The sequence below is a fragment of the Stenella coeruleoalba genome (assembly GCF_951394435.1).
Source record: "Stenella coeruleoalba genome assembly, chromosome: 4".
Classification (NCBI taxonomy): Eukaryota; Metazoa; Chordata; class Mammalia; order Artiodactyla; family Delphinidae; genus Stenella; species Stenella coeruleoalba.
The window spans coordinates 27790423-27815597 of NC_137149.1; the positions used below are offsets into that span (position 1 = coordinate 27790423).

A 25175-nucleotide genomic window follows, 5' to 3' on the forward strand; every position below is an offset into this window, starting at 1 on the left:
GTTGTGTTTTTTATCATGGCCCCATTCTACCTACACACCCATCATATAACATTTCTAGCGTACTCTGTTGCATTTTTCTGTTAGTTTGTGCTTCGAAATCACACCCGAATTTCAATATTATCTTAAGCAAAACATAAACAAAAAGTTAAATGTGGTGCAAAAATAATCATATCAAATACTTCAAAGCCATTAGCACGGGTAAATGAGTTCTGTCTATAAAAACACAAGAAGCACACCCGTTATTAACACTGTCTTGGGAAATCAGAGGCTATGACTGTGAATGAGTAGAGAGGCCATGGCTGCTTTTACCAAAACTATGTGACATGCTCCTATTTTTCTACTTTTCACAGAATTAAAAAGTTAAACAAAATGAAAATTCCAAACTATGGAAGGAAAATCTCCAACTTCATCTGTCTTTAAACATTTTTTAAATATGAAGAAGTAGTCTGATGATCTGAATGTTTAGGGTATTTGAGCTAAGTTAACTAATATTTTTAATCCATAGTTTGCTGTCACCAAAAGGCAGCGTGGAGAGGGAATTTTTCATTGGTTGAATACTTTCTATACTTTAGGTACTGTGTACCTCAGACATAATCCCTTATGATGTAGGCTTTATTATTCCCACTTTAGAGATAAGCAAGTTGAGGGTCATGGAGGTTAAGTAATTTGCCTTAAGGTCACATACTGAATAAGGGGCATATTCAAACTTTCCAGAAGATTTTGACCCCATGGGTGTTTTTAAAATCATTTGCCTTCCAGCTTACTGACATAGTCCTGAACATTTCAGAATGCAGTAATATACAGAAAGGTAGGATTAACAGAAGCCCTTCTAGGTACTCTTATTAGACTTCCAATAAAATAATTCTATAAATATATATGTGTGTATCATGTATGTATGCTTCCATTTTACTAATGAATCAATTTCTACCCAGCCGGGTCCAAAGAAAGTTAATCAAATTCCACAATTTCCTCTAAATACACTAGAGAGAGACAGTTGAAAAGTCAGAGACTAATTCAGCTGGTCACTCCTACTATTTTCACATTGGAAAGACAATTGCTTACAACTGAATTCTCTCTAAACTTCAAGCAGCAATAACTCAGGCCAGAACACGCTCTCCTGTCACACTCTATCTTCTCCAAGTTCGGGGGAGTTTTGTCTCATAAAGATAATTAAAGACATGGCAGTGCCACTTGCTAGGATTTCTCTCTTTCTCTTTTACCTCTTATAAAAGAAGAAACTTCAGTTTAAAGATTAGATTTTTTTCTCTTTCTAAAGCTGAGTATACCAACTGGCATCGGCTGTATTAAAATCAGGAAAAACCTCAATCAAAAAGCCCCTCTCAGAAGGCAGGCTTTCTTGTTAATATGCACCAACATGAAAGGCTTTCTTTTCATCCTATACAACTACAGTGTGTGTAAATTGCAGGGGGCTCATTGGCATAAATCTTGGCTGCGACCTCTGAGGTAAACTGGATTTACATTACTTTCTGACAAGAATTAAATGAAGGCCTTGTGGATATACGAACAGCCTTCTAGGCTGCAACAGATGGGCATGAATGTGCTCCCTAGGAAAACTATCAGTGACATCTGTGTCCTCCAAATTCTGGTGGTCTCAGCCAATTAACAGGGGGAAAGAAAGGGTGGGGTTGGGAGGCCACTGCACAGCCCGCAGCCAAAACTGAGGCAGAGTGTTTGTGTTTGGAGATGGGATCAGGCTGGCCCGAAGCAGCGAGGTTAGCACTTTATTGTTATCTTTCAAACGGAGAATGTGGCTTACAAGCTATTTGTATACCACAGTGAGGATAATATGATTTTTCTCATTTGACCGTAGGAGATGGCCTTCTCTTGCAGCTGATATCATATTTCAGCGCAATCTCTTTGAGATGGGTGTTTACTTTTGTCTCTTCTGAGGCAGGCTGATGGTGCTGCTGTCTGCCAGTTTATGTGGTGCGTTCACGTGTCACAAAGCAGGTGAACTCTAAGACAAAACAGAGATCTCTCCCCAAAACCTTCCTCAAAATCTATTTCTTTCCTCCTTCAAAGCAGCTTTTACTGATTTCACAAGGAAGTCAAAATCAAGGGTTTCTGGTTAAAACAGTCAAGAGAGATTACATCACAGAACTTCAATGAAGTGATGCAGGATTCCTTGAAAAGACAGCAAAATGAACCATGAACCCTACTGTCTGAATTTATCAGATTTTGGCATGCCAATCCCCCTGTGTTTAACGTGCAGGCAGAAGGAAAACTGGATGAACATAAGCAGAGAATAAGATTCCCCATGCACTCTCTCGTCTCATTTCCCTGGATTGCATGGAGCAAACGACCAGGACTGGGGAGCTAAAGACATGGCAGGGGAGATGAGAACTAACATTTACTTGTTCAGCACCAGAAGGAATTAGGAGATAACTATTTAGATATTTTAGGCCCCGTGTCTCCCAGGCCCAAGCATTAAGAACAGAGGCTTTGGACCCAAAGTACCCAAATCTGGCTCCACCACTTCCTGGATATGACACAGTGGGCAAGTTACTGAACTTCTTCGTGCCTCACTTTCCTTATCTGTAAAATCAAGCTAATAATCGTATCTACCTCTTAATAAGGATAAAATAACCTAACACATGGAAAATGTTTCTGACATTATTTGAGGGCTATTTCTATCCTGACTTTATGAAGAGGAGTATTGAGGGCCCATTTTCCCCAGCCTCCTCCTTAGGCTTGGTTTAGAGGCCCAAACCTCTAAACTAATTTTTCAAAATGAAAGGCATTATGTTCTATTAGCTTTTAGAAATTCACAAAACTGATTTTCAAAAGAAACAATTTGTATTGCTTTTAGGAACTTAAGGTCATACTTCACATATTTCCTTTAATGTGTAAGATTCTGAAATTATGATTTGCTAAAATAAACTTATCAATAGCATCTGAATATCTCTAAAATATAAAATAGTCTGTCAAGAGGCTAATAAAATACTTAGACCCCCCCAAATTTAAGGCATTTGTTTTAACCCCCTTTTCCTAGTTGTAGAAATGGAAGTGAGTAGCTTGTGCTGTTGTAAATTGAGGTTATTATATGTGACGTTTTAGAAGACAACAGTTAACTGTGATAGTTTGGATATAAACTATTTACCTCTTTGTCCATGGCATTGTTTAAAACACTAATTCCATATAGCAATTGTTTAGAACAACAACAACAACAACAAAAGGAGGGCAAAAAGGGTAAGTGGACCTTCTAAACAAGAGAGCCACTAGCTGTACATGCTCCTCTTGCTGTGTTTTTAAAGTAAATTTTCACTTATGTATTCTTAGTCTCTTATTTTCTGCTCTGTATGACTTCTAGTACTGATCCAGTTATAAAAACTGGAGCAAGGTGAGCCTCAGAAAAATGTAGGATTGCTTCTAGGGGAAGCCAAATTATTGGTCCACAAAGAAGTGCTTGCTCTTTCTCCATTACTTATTTGCTGGCTTTCAAAACTCATGGACTCAATAGTGAGGACGAAGACAACTGTGGGCACAATTTTTATATAAATTGTGAAGTTTTCAAAATCTTCATTAGGCTGTAGTGCCAAACATAATTTTCTCTTATTCTATTGGTATGATATCTTCATGTTGATCTTCAGACAGCAGAGGGGCCTTTGTCTGCATAGAGATTCAGAAGAGAATTGACACTAAACAAAAGCACCTGTTGTTTCGTTCTCCTAATGGCCTCAGAAGTGACCAGTTGGCTGCATTTTCCCCACCCTCCTCCTTGGGCTTTTCCCAACACTACCATCTCACACATCATTACTGGACGTAAAAGGAGAATAATTGAGGAGAAGATCAATAAATTTAAAAGCTCTTTAAGGAAAGACATAATGAATTTGGTACAGCACATATTTTTAGATCAAAGATGCCTTTGAAGTGACAAAACCCTAATCCATAAACTACTGAAGCACTTCCTTTCTCTCCCAAACAGCTTGTTGTCAAATAAAATGGAAGTTAATGAAATTATCTTTATCTGAAAATGGCCAAAAGAAGCCATCACCTAATGACAGCCTTGTCACAAACGACAATTGGGGAAACTGTCAGGAAGGCAAGGCCTAACAAGCAGAGGAGTGGGCTTGCTGTTTGCACTAATCTGGCCATGCAGCCCCACACACAGTCCCAGCCAGCTTGCTGTGTGAAACAGCTAAGGCTTTGTCAGCGGTGGCAAGGACTGGAAAGAGTGCTCTTTCATGAATATGTATTACCATCCCTCGAAGCCTACAGAGACAAACCCTTCAAAACGGAGATATAAAACACACACGCACACACCACCGATCAACAAAAACCAAGAGAACCTAAGCCACTCGGTTGAGTGTAGGGAAATGCTAGTAACTAATGAAAGATCACGCATTGGAAATTGAGCCACAGGCACCCGGTTCCATGTGTTTGCAGGATCTTTATTTCCCAGCAATTGAGATGAAATCTTTAGGGGGCTTTTCAATCTTTGGGAACCACGTCTATAGATTCCAAGAGGCTACACAGAGTTACATGGTTTGCAAAGCATACACCTTATAATGAATTCACCTTCCCAATGCCAGATATGGTCTGAAATTCTAAATATGTGAAAATAATTTTCATATTAACTAAGTATACGTGCAGTTTTAAGAAACTGATCAAATCTCACATTGGCTTCCTATGAAAGTAGTAAAAACACTATATGGAAAACTATGAAAAAGATGCATTTGTCCAATATTGAGCAGAAAGACATTGTACAGGCAAAAAGTAAAAACTACAAGCAAGAAATTTTAAGGTGAAATGGGGAAAAGACCCACTCTGCAGGCCCTCTGTAATCCTAAAATAGTGTTTAAAAAAGTGTTAAAATATTTTTTAAAATTCATATTATATGTATATCCTTTTCTACAAAGATGAATTATTTCACGTTCATCTCTGGACACAGATCTAGTAGGATGTTTTTGAATGACTGAACTTTGGTTTTTCTACTGACATGGCAACTTAATTTAGTTCAAATATGAGTATATATTTAAATTCACTTTTCATAGCAGCAGATGCATAGGCAGAAGAGTAAAAGGTTGTTTCTCTTTTAGTTTTTCTTCTGATATGATAAAGTTTGGTTTCCCACTGTGCAAGAGACAAAGCTCAGTTTTGAGGGTTTTCGATATTATGCCATGTTTGCCATAGATATTTACATTTCATTAGCATATTCTACTCTACGTGAAATCCAGCATTGAATGCTCCCAGCACACTAAAGCTAATCCTCTTTAAAGAGCTACAGGCTATATTACATGTAGCCACAGCAGCAGCCGTGCCATCGTTGCATCACTTTGAAGACGATGAACAGAGTTCTCTTGTGCGTCCCCTGTACCCAGACTCATAAACCACTGCTTTCTGTGCTGTGAAATCCTTCTGTTTTCATCAAGGAGAATTATGAGAAGGCCGAAATCCACGTTACCACTCTGAAAGCTGGATTGTACTTGAAGAGGAGGTGTTATGCTGATTTCACTTTTTCCTAAGTGTCTATCCACAATGTTTTCAACTAAGATTAAAATGAACTATATCCAAGTATTTTGGGTCCTTTGATTAGCATCAAGTGCTAACCACATCTTTCATCTAGGGAATCTGATCGTGGATAATCAGAGGAAAGAGACTCAGTGATGTCACAGGTCTTCTTTTCTTTAGCCTATTTTTATAGGATAACATTAAACATTTAGATGAAGTAATTTGTAGTAGCTCACTTCTCCGCAGACAAAGATGACTTAGCTAGCATTATCTATGCAGCAGATAGATAATCCAGTATCCAATTTCAACAAAATATAACAAACTAAAAGTTGTACAACATTGCAGAAAATGTAATTTTTTAGTTAAAAACTAAAGTGAGTACATCCTTCTACTGATGATATTCCCTTACTAATGCTTAGATTGTACTATAAATAAAATTGATCTTGTTTTTCTTATTTGATTATAATTAAATTGTAAAAAATGGTTTATAAATTGTAATTTTGAAAATAATTATTTGGTAAAAATTGCTATTGAAGATGTCCATTATACTGCTTAATGTTATTTTACTTAAAGTGCCACATGGTAAATTCTCCTATGATTAAAACAGGAGACACTTTGATTTTCATACCAAATGGAAATATTTCTTTTTATTAGACTATGAGAATCTAAACCTCATCATATTGTCCCTTTTTGCCTTTACTCCCAGGAAACTCAGATTTTGTGATCAGTTCCATGCTGTCCTTCACTTAGATAATCTTGTACAAACCATCTAACCCAGACCCTTTGTTATTTGGTCCACATTCTTTACCATTGGCTTAGTAGTTCTAGACATATGAATGTGTCTCTTTATAGGTAATTTCAAATATTTTTGAACGTGTGTGCAAGTTAAAATACAATTCACAACAGTGTTCCTTATTTCATTTCGCCATTTTCTTCACAAGCATGTGCCAGAAAGTCTTTTTGGAACAATGGAAAGAACTCAGCGCTTGGAGTAAAATAGGCCTGGATTTGCCGTACACCTACTAAGTGGCAGGAATTATTTGCCTGCTCTTCTGAGGTGACTGAGCCGTGAGGCAGGCAACCAATTATTTCCGTTGCTGTAGGCAACTTTGGCACTTCCAGACATCAAAGAAAACTTTGCTGTACGTTTTCTTGCTGTACCCCTTGCTTTAATCCTGGCAATACCTAAATTCAGACTAAAGCCTCATTTATAATTAGTATAATTCTCTGCTTATTCTTATAGTCCAGTAATTTCCAAGGTAAAACATACTCTGAAAGATTTTATTACAGTCATCCAGACATTAGCAAATACCCTTCCTAGGTGGCATGCCTCCTTCTGTGTCTGTACCACTTTAAAGCTGCTAAGGCACCTCTTTCTGGGTGATTTTCCTATTCTCTCTTACATTTCTTCCTGAGTGTCTGTTTAGCGTCACTTTTCCCCCACACTTCTAATTTTTTTTTTTTTTTTGCGGTACGCAGGCCTCTCACTGCTGTGGCCTCTCCCGTTGCGGAGCACAGGCTCCGGACGCGCAGGCTCAGCGGCCATGGCTCACAGGACCATCCGCTCCGTGGCATGTGGGATCTTCCCGGACCAGGGCACGAACCCATGTCCCCTGCACCGGCAGGCAGACTCTCAACCACAGCGCCACCAGGGAAGCCCTCTAGGATAATTCTGATTTACTATCAAAACTGAAAAAAAATCTAGACTATAATTAAGACAAGTGAAAAAAATTCTCTTACTTTCAAAAGAAAGGTGTCAGGTTCAGATGATATCAGAGTCAATTTCCACCAAATCTTTCAGATTTATGTGATTTCCAGGATATTTAAATTATTACAGAAGACAGGAAAGTGTAAAAGACATTTCCAGTTCATTTTATGAGGCTGACATAACACTACTATTAATATCTGACCAAGAAAATGAAAAAAAAGATAACTAAAGATAACTATAGTAGACACAGTTGTTGCCCACTCACATCTCCAAAATATAAACTGCCAAGTGTAAATTTAATAAGAGGTGAATCTGAGCCATAAGAGGAAAGAAACCTTTACTGAGGTGAACAAAAGAACAACCAACCAAATAATCTTTATGGATTCAAAGCCTTCATATTTTAAAGATGTCATCCTCTCCTAAATCATCTATACTTTTAATAAACAACCCCAATGTCCATCAGCTGATGAAACGAAAGTGTAGCATACCCATACAACAGAATATTATTCAGCAGTAAAAAGGAACTTGCTACAACATAAACGAACCTCAGAATCATGCTAAGTAAAAGAAGCCAGACACAAAAGACCACATATTTTGTGATTCCATTTATAAGAAATTTTAAGAAAAGGCAAGTCAAGAGATAAAGAAAGAGGATTAATGGAGTAGAACGAGGGCTGGGGATAGGAACAAGGATTAAATGTAAATGAGCATGAGGGAACACTGGGTGATTAAAATGTTCTAAAACTGGATTTTGGTGATATTTGCATAACTTGGTAAATTTACTAAGAAGAATTTAATTGTACTGTTAAATGAGTAACTTTTATGGTATGTAAATTATATCTCAATAAAGACGTTAAAAATTGTATTTAGCTAGTAAGTTTCATTCATTAATTTTTGGTTATCCCTATTTACAAAAGAGGCAAATGAGGCTCAAGGAAATTAAGTAACTTGCTTGCTGTTAAAGCTTTTTGTTTTACACATCAGAATTCATACCTCAAACTGTAATTTCTGTCTGCTGTCCTCCCCTGATTGAATGCTTAAAGACATCTATCTGAATCTCATTTTACCCACTCTATTAGTGAACCTACTTTCCATTATGCAGGGTACTTCCCTATCTATCCCCACTGTATGTTGGTTACGCAGATCTATATATGTGTTAAAATTATAAAATAAAGACCAAACTAAAGGTCAATTTTACTGTATGTTAAGTTAAACAATAAAATAAATAAAAATAAAGCAAATTTATTCTGGTTTCCAGAAAAAGAAAGAAAGAGAGAGCGAGACAGGAAGAAAGGGAAAGGAAAAAAATCATGAAGCTGTAATGTCTTACCTTTTAAAACTGAGCTATCTAAATAGCAGAAAAAGAGTCTGACCAAGTTACACCTGGAGGAGTGGGCTTACACACCAAAAAAAAAATTGCATGATTTTTTTCTGACTTATATTGATATCAACAGAAACTAGGGGAATGTGTGTGAAAATAAATTCTAAAATGCTAGACTAAGGAAGGAGAAAAGAACATAGCTCCCTTGGGTCAAAATGATTAACATGGGTACATTTACCAGAGATTCTAGATTCACTGTGCTGTTTCATTAGGTGGGATTGGTTATCACAATTTGGTTAGAAAGTAGAAAATACATAAGACGCCTTGGTAAGACACACATGTAACTGAGGATAAGAGACAAATTCCACGAGAGTTCAGAGATCTATTAATTCACTGATGTTTCTGGGAGTCTAGAGATCTGGGGTACACTGAGGTATCCCCTCCAAACTAAAAGACAATTTGCTGCACCTTGTATCCAGTTCCACAAAAAAAGAGGCACACACATTTGGTGGGATTCTAGTATAAGAGAGGCAAAATAATATTACATTGGTGTTGCTCCTTCCTACTTATTGAATAAGCCATGAGGCTTCTATATTTAAGGAAGGCTCACAGCAAATGAATATTCTTCAGCCAGTTCAGTTTAAAGAAAAAGCCACTCTTGCCACTTAGCTCTTGTGACCCAGGAAATCTAATGTGTACAACATTCTGTAGCAGATCATTGAGCCCATGGAATTTCCAAATAACACAATAATAGTACAGCCCCTAGAACTGACAGCAAAGCCATACCTCTTTGACAAATAACTAATGTCCTCAAGAAACTTCTGTTTTTTTCTGTTGGGTTCTTGTAAAGACTGAATATCTGGTCATGGGAAATGAACTGATAATGATATCTGTGCTGTCTCTCCCAAATTAGATGCTGTTTGACGGACCTATTGTTAAATTTGGATGCGCAGAGCAGCTCTCCATCATCAAGATGAAATGGCACATACAAGGTCACCCTCAACCACGTTCTAGAAGCACAAGAAACTTTCATGAGCAAATGGCTCCAACTCTCGTGGCCCCTACTCTTGCTGTAATGCCACCTCTTCCTGGACCCACACATATAAGGGACTACCTTATGGACAGGGACGAGACAGTTCAAGACTGATTTACTAATGATTATGCATAATATACTGGCAATGGCCATAAATAAATTGATGCAGCGTTAGAGTTTTCCACACTGTTGGCCATGAAGGACAAGTAGGAAGATAAATCTTCACAATAAGCAGAACTTTGAGAAGTACATCTAATTGTATATTTTACCTAGAAAGAAAGATCATCATAGTGAAGATTTATACATAGAGCCTAAAGGTTTGTTTCAATGATGAGCAAGTTGGAAGGAACAAGATTGGATGACAAGGAGGTTTAGGGTAGAGGTACATGTATACACATCTCAAAATAGGTTCACGCTGTGAGAATATTGTGCCTCATGTGAATGCTCAGCAAAGGGCTCTCACTACAGAGGAGACTCAATAATCAGATGGGCAGGAAGCTCAGTACTGCAAATGTCAGCTATCCTTTCTCCCCAGAAACATGACTATTCCTCAGTAGGTTCAAAAGCAAAGTGGCCGTGGTGACAGAGATGGAGGTTATCCATGGGCTCAACCACGAGAACTTGTTACCAAGGCAGATCCAGCAACCACCTCAATTGAACGCTTAAAATGCCAGCAGCAGAAACCCATGCTGAGACCTCCATACAGCTCCAAGTGTGGGGAACAGGGTGGCGTGGCTAGCCTCCTGCTGACTGATTATACTGAACCTCTTTCACTGTGGACTTGGTAGCAATTTTTCTCACTCGAATATGTTATGCATATAGATTTTACTTCCCTGTTATGCTTCTATGAGCAAAACTTTCTGTGAACTTACTGAAAGCTTATTCAGCCCACAGTAATCCATATACTATTACTTCTGGCCAAGAGTGCTATAGGATTCCCACAGGATTCATTGGTTTTACCATAACTCAGGAGGAGCTGGCCTTGTAGAGAAGTGCAATAGTCTGTTACAAAGACTCACAGAGCCAGCTGGAGGACATCTTATGAAGTTGGGGTACTGGCATAGAGAAAATGGTGTATGCTCCAAATCAATAACCAATATATGGTGTGTTTCACCCAAGGACAGATCACATGGATCCAGGGATCATAGGGAAGAAGTGGGAGTAGAACCTCTCATACTACGCTTCCTCCCCTTACTGAGAGTGCATTAAGGAAGCTATAAATCTAGCCTCATAATAGTTGCAAAAAGGGGAGCTGTGGTCAACATTTATATTTTCTTGCTTTCATGGTAGTGTATATGTTCATACAGTAATCTATTTGTTTTTTCCCCATCTCTTTTCACCTATCATTTTACCTAGGCTGTGTCGGTGGTGATGATCTTTATAGTTTAGTCCGTGAATAATATATATGTAGCTTTCACAAAACTTATCAAATGTCCTCTTCTTTTTCTTATTTAACTGTCTACACAATAAATTCTTTCTAGAATTAAGTTCTAAGAATGAGTCTGCATTTCCAGATGAATTTACACACTTTACTGACTCATGAGAACAGTACAATCTAGCATGTTTCTCTTTTAAACTGGTTGTCTAGAAGCTCAGAGATTCCTATAAACTCCATTGTAATGATTCATTCACTTCAGGTTTCCAGACACTGCTTCCTTCCTTTCTTCTAAATGGTTTCTGATCAGTGCTTTTCACTTTAACTTTTCCTGCACTAGTTTATACCCACTTTTAACGGTGCATGTCACTTTGGCTCCTATTTATAGATAAACCCTGCCTTTAGCAAAGCAGTTCATGACTTCCCTTAGCAGCAGCTGAGCCACAGAATGACCTGTTCACTCAGCCAGGATTTGTTGGCTGCTTACCATGTGCAGGTGCAACAGGGCCACTCCTCTTCACTGCGCACGGTCCTCATAACCTCGAGCATCCCTATTATTTCATGTCAGATGCCCATTGTCAATTCCATGAGCAACACTTATGTGATGTGTGGCTCCTCTTATTTGGACTGTCTTTCAGAGTCTGTTTCTGACTGTTCCTCAGTCCCATCCTCTAGGTTCTGTCTTACACCAGTGGGTGCCTTTAGACCCAAATCCACTCTTAAATAAGATCTTATAATTTCTGAATTTTCTGATAACTTCTCTATTTACCATGGCTTAGACTAACTACAACGTTTTAGAAGCTTTTAGAAGTTACCTGAAAACCAGAATTGCCTCATCCTGAGAGCTAGGGACTTTCTTCCTTTTGAAATGAATGAAGATGCCGTGACCGTATAGTGGTTAGTAGTCTGTATTGTGAAATGAATGAAGATGTGAAATACATGGAATTGGGACACAATGCAATCTCTGGAGAGATGTGCTCTCCACTGGCAACAGTCAACCAGGATGTTGGTGTATACGTCAGTCTCTTGAGAGTTTGGTTAGTAAAAATAAAAGGATTAGGCTGCACACAATCCACTGCTCTTTCCTCTTTTTCTATTCTTTAGGAATAATACTTGTCTGATATAGGTACAATCCCTCATGGGTAGGTGGACTATCTTCCTCTTTTTTTCCCCTAAATTGACCTTTCCTCCTTCCTGGCTGCTTGTTCTACCCAAGCACATATATTTATTCTTTAATTCATTCAACATTCTTGTAAGTACCTACTATGTGCCAGACACAAAATGTTTAAGGATAAAGAGATGAACGTGGTACTGTTTCTGGGCTCTAGAAGTACACAGTTGTGGGGAGGCTGATATGTAGACAATAAGTACAGCCTCATGATAAGTGACAAGGCAGAGGCACTATAGAGGCCTAGAGATGTCCCTTCACCTGACCCACAAGCTGAGAGGCTCTTTGGGGACAGTGACCCTGCTTTATAATGCAGCTAAAAGTCATCAATCCATCCTGTTGGGTGAGTTGCTGAGCTTTTTCACAACTGAAAGAATCAACAAAACATCTCAGGTCACTGCAGGAACAGGCAGTTTTGGAAAGTCACACTAATTTTCCCACAAACTCATGTAGTTGTGATCTGGGATAGTAAAACCTGTACTCCAAAGTAGAATTTTGAGGGAAAAAAATGTTTCTCCAGAAGGTAGGGCACATAGATTATACAAAGTACTACAGAGCTCCCTTAGGAGTCCTGAATGCCCAGTGTGGTACTCTAGAAATTTCCTTCAGCCAGTGAAATGATGTCACTAAAGTATGGTAATTGGTCCCTAAAGGATTGCCTTGGGGAGGGTACAGAACAAATACTCAACAGTGGCGTAATCAAGCAAGGGAGGATATAATTACTTATACACATCAAAACATGTGGACTCTTTGGACATGTACAATGGGTTCAGATAATTAAATAGTGTTACATATAGATATTCTGAGAAGGTAACATTTCTGTACCCCTCAAGAGACTTACAAGAAATCTATTGATGTTCCCTACTTGATACTCCTTTTCTTTGTATCAGTGACTAGCAACCAGCATGAATACTCAACAAAACATTTCTACCAGAAGCAAATGCAGACTTGTCTCTCAAAGCACATATGATTGAGGGTGGACTCACTTTGACAGACAGATTAATGGTCCCCTTGGAAGAAGGAACCCAGTGTGTCGGCAAAGGATGCTTTTGGCTTGTACAGCCTTTATTAATGTATCCACTTTACTTAGCCCTCCATTCAACAAAACAAAAACCACTGCTTTCTCTTCTAGGTAGTCATTGCTTAATACTCATCCGATCCAAGTTCGCCATCTGCAGGTCATACAATTTACAATTGCTTTTGAGAAGATTGCATGGGAGGATTCACATGTGCCTCCTTTTGGGGGAGTTTATACTGCTGTTGATTGATAACCACAACTGATGGCTATTTACTGCATAACTACTGTCTTGTTAGATATTTCCTGGACTCTTCTTTTACATCTGTCTACACGCAGGGATTTACGTTAAAAAGTTAACAGTGAAGAGGAGCTATGAAATACATGTTTTAGTGTCATGTTTCTTAACTTAAAAAAATACAACCTCCCTTCTGGTTAACATAAAAATAACACACATTCATTAATGCTCGTATTACAAAGCACTAATAATCCTAATCATCCCTACCATTTACTGAGCCCTTAGCTTGGTAACATTGGCCTAAGAACTTACAAACATTAACTAATTTAATACTTACAGCACATTTATGAAGTACTTTTATTCTCATTTTGTAGATGAGAAATCTGAGGTTCTAAGAGATTAAGCAGCTTAGCCAAGGACATAGAGCTAGTTAGTGAGTTGGAGATCTGTCTCACTTCAAATCTATGCTCTTGAAAAACCCACCATACTGCCCCCAAGGATTCCATTTTTCTGTGTTTCAAGCCTACAATGACTGCCTATGTATTTCTCAACTACTCCCCTGCCTTTGAGGTAAACATATAAATATGTGTCCTCCCAGGCAGGGAGCAGGAAAGAATAACCTTCTTCCTCAACGTGCTGTACAACAGCCAAGAGTACAACCAGAAACTGCGAAGCAGTCTCTTGCATCACCAAGCTAGTCCAGTAGTATTCCAGAAGCATTCCAGAAGTCCGGGGTAAAGTTGTGACCCACTCTTCTTCTCCCTGTTCCTGGAGCTTAGGTTGGCAAGTGTGTCCTGATCATATCTGACCCTCTCCACTGACTTTAAATTTAAAGTCGTGTTCAATCAACAATGCCTAAGGTCCAACCCTCTCTCCTAAAGGATCCTCAATTTGCAGTTTCTGTCATATTTTTCTTCAGAGTTTGCCTTTTTAGAAGATCAAGAAGATTTATTTGGGGAGGTATTTTCTTTATTTTTAGTTGAACTTGAGTTTCTATTCTTTTCTGTCCCCAAAGGTGAGGTTCACGTGGGCAAAGTGGAGGCATGCCCACTTCTGGAATCCAGTAATTTTTGGATAGGCTACCGAAATAACTAGTTTGCGTGAGAAACCATAGTTCCCTGGGGACAAGAATACTTTAAAGACTGAATTAGGAGATTCTTCAGTTTAATTTAGCTGCAAGGAACAGAACATACCCAAACTAGCTTTAACATAAAGGGGAAATTATTGGGTGGACACAAGGATATCTCATGGACGTAAGGACAGAAAATGAAGATAGTCTTCATGAGGGATTACAATCAGGACATGGAAATTTGTTGGAGGCAAAAATAATCTCTCTCTCTCACTCCACAGTCTGCTTCATTCATTCCACCAAGACTTAATGAAAGCCTACTATGTCAGGCACCATGCTAGGTGGTAAGAGTGCAGAGGTGAACAGAACAGATAAGGTCGGCTTTATTCCTCTCTGTAGACCATCCGTATCTGATCCACTTACCCTGGTTTCACATGCCCTCCTGATTCAAGCCCTCAACAGAAACTGACTCAGTCTCAGCATCCTCAGTTCAAAGACAAAATCTTAGCACAACACACAGCTTGTTACCTCTGGTCCAATCAGGTATCCACCTCTGGTCCAATCAGGTACAGCAACAATGACTCTGGTAGGGAGGGAGGGGGAGTTGCATGGGACAGTCTCAGCAGTCAGGGAAGAAGAAAGTAAATTGTGTGGAAACGGGTTGTTGGTAAGGAGGATATGACCGGTGAAGGAAATGATGATCATCTCATCTCTACTGCAAAGATTTTCAAAGGTAAAAGAATGGGGCTTCCCCGGTGGCGTAGTGGTTGAGAGTCCGCCTGCCGATGCAGGGGACATGGGTTCGTGCCCTGGTCCGGGAGGATCCCACATGCCGCGGAGTGGCTGGGCCCGTGAGCCATGGCCACTGAGCCTGCGCGTCCGGAGCCTGTGCTCCGCAACGGGAGAGGCCACGACAGTGAGAGGCCCGCGTACCGCAAAAAAAAAAAAAAAAAGATAAAAGAATGATGAAAGTTTCCATAACTTGATAAAAGAAAAGGAAAGCACCTCAGAAGGGCTGAAAACTCACCATGAGGTATGGAAGGGTTCCCAGACATATGGCCTATGTGGGGACACAAGTTTGAGTCTGAGTGGAAGGCTCTGAATGAAGAACGGGTTACTCAAAAGCCCTCTAACCCTGCATAAGGGGAACCTTGGTGACTTTCCTTGCGAGCAGAGAGGAGAGAGCAGGGGAATTACAGATCTTAAAAACAAGGCCTTCCTTGAAAAGTCTGAAAAAATCTTGTGGCTGCTTAGAAGTTCAAATTATCTAAGGTAAGAAGAAACATTTGTAAACCCTGGAGGCAGTCAATCTCCAGTTTTAAGAGCAGCAGATGGGGAACAGTGACACTGCAGCAATAGCTTACGAAGACTGGAAAGCCTCCCAAAAAATGGGGAGTGGAGTGGCTAAAAGGTGAAATATGCAATGATAAAATTTTTGTGATGGTTGCCTAAGTTTTTCAGGCATTAGGGCTAATGTGGTCTCTGGAAATAGGAATTATAATTATCAATGTAAAAATAAACTCCTCTCCGAAGTCTGGACTGCCAACTTGAATGTCTCAGGTACCTCACTTCTATACACTGACGAGGTATTTCAGGTTAACTCCCTTCTTTCAAGAGAATCTTGAGAGGGTAAGATATGTCATTTGTTCAACTGCAAATTTCTAAGGAAGTGTTTAATTCTGATCAGATTTACTAGCAGACTCTACTTTGATTTGTAGTTCAACTTACCATTTTGAGAAAGTAAAAATCATGTCTGGTAAAAGTTCCCAAATGAGTATAGTGTCTAAAGTTCTTTAAAACTTGCAATGAAATTCAGTATATGGCAAAAGGCTGCAGATGTAAAGAACTATAGTTACTGTAATACTAACTTAGCAAGCTACAGACATTGCCTTAGGTTGTTTGGACTTAGCAGTTATTTTGTATATGAGTCATAGACTCACTTGCCATGAGGTAAGGTGTCTAGAAATTTTATTTATGAAACCAGGCGGCCTACAATAGCTTATTCTCATTAGCCCTCTCCTAATCAGATCTGAAATCTAGAACTGTTTTCTCAGGGGATGGTCATCCTAACCAGGGGACTCTTTGCCTCTTTTCAGTTCCTTAGTGGTTCCCCTTCTTCTCATTAATTAGTTAATTTGATTCAACAAGTATGTATTAAGCCCCTCTGATGTGCCAGGATCACCACAATCCTTATTCTCACCACACGATTTGGGGAGGGGCAGTCCGCCCTGGGCTGTGGGCATGTCTGCAAGTTCTTGCTGGATGTTAAGAATGCCAGACCAATCTCTCCTTGCCTGGGCTATCTATCAGGTTTGTATTTGCCTCAGCCTTGAGGGATGAGGTAATGTCTTACTCTGGGCCAAAGAGTAGCCTTGCTATAAAAGCAGTGGATTCCCCAAGCTCAATGTTCCTTGGCTGCAGCAGAAACCCACTAACATCTACCTGGATCGCTCAGTATCACTCCTTTGGACTAGGAGGACATGAAGAACTGATGGCAACATGATGCTCATGCTGCTTGCTGTGCTCTGAGTAGTAAAGTCCTTTGCCTTTGACCCAAGAGTCTCATGTCTTCTGCCAGCATCCATGGAACAGTAGCAGGCTAACTTATTAACTCTAAGGAGAGTAAAATAAAATCCCAGACCCTGAAACAATCTTAATTTCCAAGAATTTCATCACCCTTAAACAAGCCTCTTGCAGAGTAAAATTCCCTAGAAGTCTGTCTAAAATAGGACAAAGGTAAAAATGTCAACTTTATTCATTATAAATTTGTTTTTATACTTTCTACATTCTCCCAAATTTGTAGCCTGCATATTACAAATTCCATGCTCTTCAAAAGTAACAATTCTTAAAAATTAAGATCTGTGGTACTTTTCTTCCAACAATGCAAACTAAGCAAAATTTCCATGGTTTCTGCTATGTGCCAGGGTCTGCAGGGGATGTAAGGATGAATGAGACATAGTCCCAGTACTTTTAGGACTCAGGGTTTAACAGAGACAGCAAACACAAATGTGTATCTCAAATACAAGACTGAGTGTGATCAGATATAGTTGAATTCTAAGCAAAGAATGGGTAAAGGATGGGGGAGAGGAGATTTAGTTCAGTTATTGTTTATTCAGAAGTCCAAACATGAGCCAAACACTGAAGGACGGAGACACCAACAAGTGGGAAAAATGGGTGAGAGGCAGGGTATAGGAAACGAGGGAAATGGTGTGAAGAGATGCATTGCAGACAGATGGCATGAGATGGGGACACAGCAAGAGCAAAGATGCAGAAGGATCTTGCAGATCATAACAGGAACCAGCAGGTAGTCCAGGGTGCCCAGACACCACTGAGAGATGATGAGTTCAGGCCATTTCTGCTTGAAGTGCCCATGAAACCTTGTAGAGAAATGGCGCTCTCTACAAGAGGTGGGAAATGTTAGTTAAACTGAGGAGAGAGATTAGAACAGGAGATGAATCTGGGAATCATCCACACAGGGGCAATAATTGAAGCCATTACATGAGATTAAAGGAAGCAAAGGTTGGATATGAAGAAGACATGGACTTCTAGAGAATGCCTCTATCCAGGAGTCAAAGAGTGAAACAGTGGCCTGCAGAAGCAGCAGCTGGAAATGTGAGAACCAGGAGAGTGTAGAGACATGATACTGTGCAACAAGTTCTACAGGAAGCCCCAGGATAACAACTAGGAAGAGGCAACTAGATTGGGTGCCTGGAATGTTTTCATTGATCTTGTAAATAGATGTTTCAGAAGAGGACAGACCAGAAGAGTTGATGCATGAGTGTTAAACAAGGAAGTTTAAAAGAACTATTCTGAGAAGCACTGCTGTTAAGGGAAGAATATAGTCTCAAGGGAAATGAATATTTCATAAGAATCATTAGATTTGAACATGTGCATAGGCTAAGGAGAAGATGTCAGAAGGCAAAATTTTTTAAAAAGAGAGATGAAAGAAAGGGACTATGAATAATGAGAAAAATCACAAAATAGGTAAAAAGATGTTGGTTTAAGAAGATAGAAGGAGTAGGCTTGGACACAAGGTAGAACATTGTTTTTCTGAGGCAGAATGGAAGGAGAAATGAATGGCTAATGATATAGAGAAAATCTGAGAGTTCACCATGGATAACCCGGTAACCTAAGTCAAATAGATGGAAATCTGGCAGGAGTGAGTTCAGTTTGAAAAGAGAGATCCTGGATTGAAACAGGTGCTGTGGAGAATTGGAAAGATAATCAATTAAGGATGAATAAAAGAATCGATAAGCATCTTTGAGAACCCAGCTATGGTTCACCTTAATGGATCTCATCAGAGTCAGCTGGGGAACGATCTCAGCTCTGGCTTAGAGAGCTGAGCCAACCGAGGGAAGTGCATACAATGGAGGTCAAAGAAACAAAACAGAAGTCTAAGGAGGCAAGGGGCATTTTACAACACTTCAAATGGGCAAAGTGTTTTATTGCTGCATATCAACTACCCAAATACTCTTTTACAATGTTATTTTCACAACTCTGTAAATTTTACCTGATCCATTTTATGTATTGTGAAAGACATAAATAATATAAATGGGTATTAAGAACTTCAGACAAGTTGTTCTTGAATCCTTTTTAAAACTTCACTGAATTTCCAATTTGGGGGTTGAGCCCAAACTAATTTATTTAGGGCCCTGTGGTAGACTGGTTTCCATTTTTTCTCTCAACTGTAACTAATGAATTAATTGTGAGGCTTTGTGTAAAGTCTATCCTCCCCACTATAATATACATTCCAACTGGGCAGGGAATGTGCCTGTTTTGTTCTGTTCTATATCCTGGAATATTCAGCACCTGGAATAATTCCTAGCACATAAGAGGTATTCAGAAATATTTGTTGTTGACATGTGGTTGCCAAGGGGGAGGGATGGAGTGGGATTTTGGGGGTTAGTAGATGCAACCTATTATGTATAGAATGGATAGAAAACAAGGTCCTACTATCTAAACCATGACCTTCATAATTTTCATACATGTACTGACCACAATCATTTCTTCCACTACTAAGCTATATAATAATAAAAGATGAACAATCAAAAAAAAAGAAAACAAGGTCCTACTGTATAGCACAGGGAACTATACTCAGTATCCTGTGATAAACCATAATGGAAAATAATATATTAAAAAAAGAAGGTATATATATGTATAACTGAATCACTTTGCTGTACATCAGAACACAACATTTACACATTGTAAATCAACTATACTTCAATAAAAAAAATTTGTGGTTGTTAAATATTTATAAAAGAAGATACCGGATATGTCTGGGTAACCTCTCTTAGTCAATTTGTCGTATGCATTGCTTACTGCATGTTTGATAAGTTCAAAATGTTTCTTTTTATTTCAGGAATATCTATAATGTTCAAAGAAGATAATGCCTTTTATTGTCTCTATAAACTATTACATTCTCTGCCTACACTGTTGAAATGACAAGAAACAACATGCTTACTTTTAATTCACCCTCCAATCTCCTCCTTGCAAACTGATGTAAAATTTTCAGAGTATCTCTTAGTGTCGATCCTCACCAATCTTAACAGAAATTTCCACAAATTTATTACCGTATTGCTTTATAAGATCATCATCGGATTTTCTGAAAATTCTGTGACAATGTTTATGTCATAGTCTCTGGCTCAGAAAATGAGTCAGTTAATTAGGTTGTCTGCCCGAACAAATGTTTTCGTCATTCACATCATGATCTTAACTGTCTTTCAGCAATTGAAGAGCCTGTAAATTTATTCTTTCTAACGCCTCACTGCCGCCCTCTTCTGGTGGCACATAACAGCACAGGCACATGAGATAACTAGATGTATATTTTTACTTAATGAAAACAAATATTGCACTTCACAGAACAAAAAAGATACTAATAACTTACAAGACTGAGTAATGATGTGAGAAAATGGAAAACATTTTGAAACATTAAAATGTGACATATTTACCTCACCAATAATCTTTTAACTCCATTTCAGTAAAAATCCATTAATCTTTTTGAATTTCATTATAGAAAAAAAATTAATCCATTGTTTTATCTCTATGATGTTTTAATATAACAACAATAAAAATTACACTTGTACTACGGAGAAAGAGTTTGCTAACCAAATTAACAGTGTAAATAGCACTGCAGGGCATGTTTAAATTGCTTGAGAGAAAAAAATCTATTAAACTATTAGAGTATTTTAGAATGACTAAATATATGAAAGAAATACTGATAATTCAAAAGAGTATTATCTATTTATGAAATGCTCCATAGGTCCTTCACTTTCAAATAATGCAGTAGTTCTGAACATACATATCACCTGAATCCTCTGTTCACACTATTCTCTTGACTCCTACCTTATTCTCACTACACATCCTACAGTCAAGGAGGTCTGCCAACTTCTCATAAATGTGGTCTCCACGCTCTCTGTCTCTCCTGTTGCTGCCTGTACTGGGTCCTCTCCAGTTCAGACTGTTAGTCTCTATACTGGTTTTCCTGCTACCCGTCTCTTCCCCCATTTCCACATTCTACTCTTCACGGACTGCCAGATAGCTTCTTAACAACAGAACTGTGTCACTTTTCTACTTAAAAATGTCTGTTGGCTTGTTGTTGCCTATAGGATGAAGTCCAAGCCTCTGATCTTGGCATGGAGAGTCCAACCTGCCATGCTCAGCACTATATACAGTGCAGCATAGTTTCTGCCACTGAGCACCTGCCCTTAGTATCCTGGAATAGCATCCCCCAGCACTTTGTTTTTGACTCTGTGGCAGAGCTTGGTCCGAGGCTCTGTCATACATCAGTTACTTAACTGTCTTCCCAGAGACTGTGACTCCTGAGAGTGGCCAGTGTCTCACTGGTTCTCTTTTGAATCTCCAGCACACAACTGGAGCTAGCTGTGTAACTAACACACAGGAGAAGCTCAGTGCAGGTTTATGAACAGATAAGTGAATGAATGAATGAATGAATGAATGCTACTCTCCCCACCTTTAATGAAATCCTCCATTTTCGAGTCTTAGATTATAATGCCATCCCCCTAAAGCCTTTCTTGACTCTTATCTAGCAGAATTAATTGCTATCACAGTTTTTTGTTCATGTTACAGTTAGCTGTATATACTCCTGTCTCCTGTGCTAGGTCATAATCGCTGAAAAGCAACCTGGGAGAGTGAAAAGGGCATGAGCTGTGGACACAGACAGCCCTGAGCTTGTATTCTAGTTCTGCCACTCATTCTCTGTGTCACCTTCAACAGGTAGCTCAGCTTTTTTTTTTTTAATGTTTAATTTTTTTTTATTGAAGTAGTACAGTTGATTTACAATGTTGTACCAATCTCTGCTGTACAGCAAAGTGACTCAGTTATACACATATGGACATTCTTTTTTTAATATTCTTTTCGTTATGGTTTATCACAGGATATTGAATATAGTTAGTTCCCTGTGCTATATAGTAGGACCTTGTTGTTAAATTATTTTATTTTTTTTGGCCGCACCATGCAGCTTGTGGGGGATCTTATCCCCTGACCAGGGATTGAACCCAGGCCCTCAGCAGTGAAAGCGTGGAGTCCTAACCACTGGACCGTCAGGCAATTTCCAAATTATTTTATTGTTTTGGTCAGCTTTTATGAAATGAACATTATTTTCCTCATCTCTAAATGGGGCTAACACTGCTTCCCCATAGGTTTAATGCAAAGATTAAAAAAGAAAGTGAGGGAATTCCCTGGCAGTCCAGTGGTTAAGGCTCCACGCTTCCACTGCAGGGGGCGCGGGTTCCATCCCTGGGCGGGGAACTAAGATCTCACGTGGCTCATGACACATACTAGACTTTCATGAAATTTTAGTATTTATTGCCTTTCCCTGAGAGTGAAGACCATATCTAATGTATATCTAGGTTTCCAGGGCTTCAAAAACTACAGAGACTCAGTAATGTTTGCTGAGTAAATAAATGAATTTGAGTTGTATTTGGTCAAAAGTAATATAAGTATATATTTTAACAGTCTTTTAAACTAATACAATTGGTTGTCATTCCTTCCTACTCACAGTATAAATATTGCATCCTAATACTCTGATATGTCTCAAATCAAATTTTTCTCACTTTTATGATTATAGTATTGAAAAGTATACAGATGTCACATAATTTGAGGCATAAATGTTTTCTAATCTTTCAGTTATACTTCCATTTTATATTCTCCTTTATGTAGTCACTGTACAGTATGTTCATGAAGTGTTTCAATAAAAAGAACTAATGTTTATTTTTTAATGGGATAACTATATTATATAATGTTAAGAAAAAGCAGAATATAAAATAGTTCATACAGTATGATAGCAATTATATTTTAAAAAGTCACTGAGGACCAATGATGTTTTTTCCAGAGACAGCAAAAATCCACCCTAAAATTCATATAAAATCTCAAGGGACCCTAAATAATCAAAACAATCTTTAAAAAGAAGAATAAAGTAGGAGGTATCCCACTTTTAGATAAATTGGACTACATCAAAATTAAAAAACTTGTGTGCATCAAAGGACATAATGAAGAGAGTAAAAAGGAAACCCATGGAATGGGGAAAATATTTGCAAATCATATAGCTGATAAGGAGTTAATATCCAGAATATATAAAGAATTCCTACCACCAAACAACAAAAACACAAAAATCCCAACTAAAAAACAGTCAAAGGACTTGAACGGTTCTCCAAAGAAGATATACAAATGGCCAATAAGCATATGAAAAGGAGCTCAACATTACTAACCATTAAGGAAATGACAATTAAAATCACAATGAGATACCACCTTACACCCACTAGGATGGCTACTATGAAAAAAAAAAAGGAACAGAAAAAGTTTTGGCCATGATGTGGAGAAGTTGGAACCCTAGCACGCTGTTGGTGGGAATATAAAATGGTGTAGCTGCTATGGAAAACAGTATGGTGGTTCCTCAAACAATTAAAAATAGAATAATCATATGATCCAGCAATTCCACTTCCGAGTACATACTCAAAATAATTGAAAGCAGGGGCTTGAAGAGGTATCTGCACTATTCACAACAGCCAAAAAAAGATGGAAGCAACCTACGTGTCCATTAACAGATAAATGGATAAGCAAAATGTGGTATATACGTACAATGGAATGTTATTCAGCCTTAAAAGGGAAATTCTGACAACTGCTAAAACATGGATGAACTTTGAGGACATTGTACTAAGTGAAAAAAGCCAGTAACAAAAGGACAAATATTGCATGATTCTACTCACATGAGGTCCCTAGAGTTGTCAAATTCAGAGAAAGAAAGTAGAATGGCGGTTGCCAGGGGGCGGGTAGAGGGGAGAATGAAAAGTGTTTGTTTAATGTTACAGCGTTTCAGTTTGGCAAGATGCAAAGAATTCTGTGGATGGATGGGAGTGATGGTAGCACAACAACGTGAATGTAAGTTAATACCACTAAATGTGTACACGTAAAAATAGTTACAAAAGTAAACTTTATGTGCATTTTACCACAATTTAAGAAAATAATTTAAAAATAATCAGAAGGAAATACATCAAAATATTGAGTTTTTGACTCTAAGTAATATTTTTTGATTATTTTCCTCTTCTTTTCATATTTTCTACAATGACTACATATAGCTATATCATTAGGAAAAAAGAATTTAATTCAGAAGTTTTATATGAAAACTTACCCCAAATCTGCGTTTATTAGATTTCAATCCACTTCTGATTTAGGAGAACTTCCTAGTTAAGAAAAAGAAAGTTAAACTCAGAGGCCTCTCTTATAATAAAAGTATAAACACAGTAGGAAATAATCTCTACTCTTTATTTCCTGCATTATGTCATAGGCATTGTTGCATGCTTGCTATCTGAAACATCCGGGTAAGAGAACAAAGGAAACTCATGTTCCTGTGTCCCCAGCGAGAGTGGAGAAGTTACATCTGGTCATCGCTGTTCCTCACTTTAGATACACAAGGAGGAGGAATATCACATCAAGGAAGACCAGATCCTGTCCAGAGTGCTTGATGGGGGACAAATCTCTTTTGGTCTCCCCCTTACCCGAGCCCCTTAAATAGAGGAGGAGGTCTCAAATCTCTCCTTAGACTTTTGAAGCAGTTCAACCATAAAGGAGAGAAACCTCACTATTGCAGGTCTAAACTATCAGGGGTGGTACTATCTGATAATTTCGTTATGCAGGAAATAGCGAGCCTTTGCAGAAAAAACCCTACCGGATATCTTGTCTCTTGAAGTTCTTAACTCCCATTCACCGACTTTAAAAAAAATCTATTTATTACTTTTGGGGCTTGCCAGAGAGAGGGAATTCCCCTGGTTATTTATACAAAAATTTTGTTAAAAGAGTTTGCAGTAATAATCACTACTTTTTCATATGTTAACAATGGCAATACAGGACTTCCCTGGTGGTCTAGTGGTTAAGACTCTGCACTTCCACTGAAGGGGGCAAGGGTTCGATCCCTGGTTGGGGAACTAAGATCCCACATGCCTGCTGAGCAGCGCGGCCGGAAAAAAAAAAAAAGGCAATATATTACATTTCATAACGCTTTACATTTTTCAGTCACCTTGAAAAATCTCTCAAGGGGCAGCTTAGGTACCTAGCGCCCCTGAACCACCAGTTCTGGATAAGCAGCCTCCTTTGCTCTATTGCCACTTTGGACCTTGCTTTTTCCTTCCTTGTTTAAGCTGCACAGCCCTCCTCCCCACAGCTTTGAATTTCATGTCATCACCCACTGTCCCTCATTGTTCTTGTCAACTGCCAACTCCCAGGGCATTTAATTCCTGGATCCTTACTATTCTCTCCAAACCA

The 25175-nt window shown here is 38.6% G+C and overlaps 1 protein-coding gene across 7 annotated transcripts in view; it reads right to left on the reverse strand.

The window, feature by feature from the left end:
* The window catches only part of ALPK1 (alpha kinase 1), a 129686-nt gene that overhangs the window by 81586 nt on the left and 22925 nt on the right, over positions 1 to 25175 (reverse strand). For all 7 annotated transcript variants that reach the window (XR_013828039.1, XM_079919640.1, XM_079919638.1 and 4 more), the window contains exon 2: positions 24046 to 24097. The gene's annotated coding sequence lies outside the window, so the exon portion shown is untranslated. The remainder of the gene's footprint in view (positions 1 to 24045; positions 24098 to 25175) is intronic.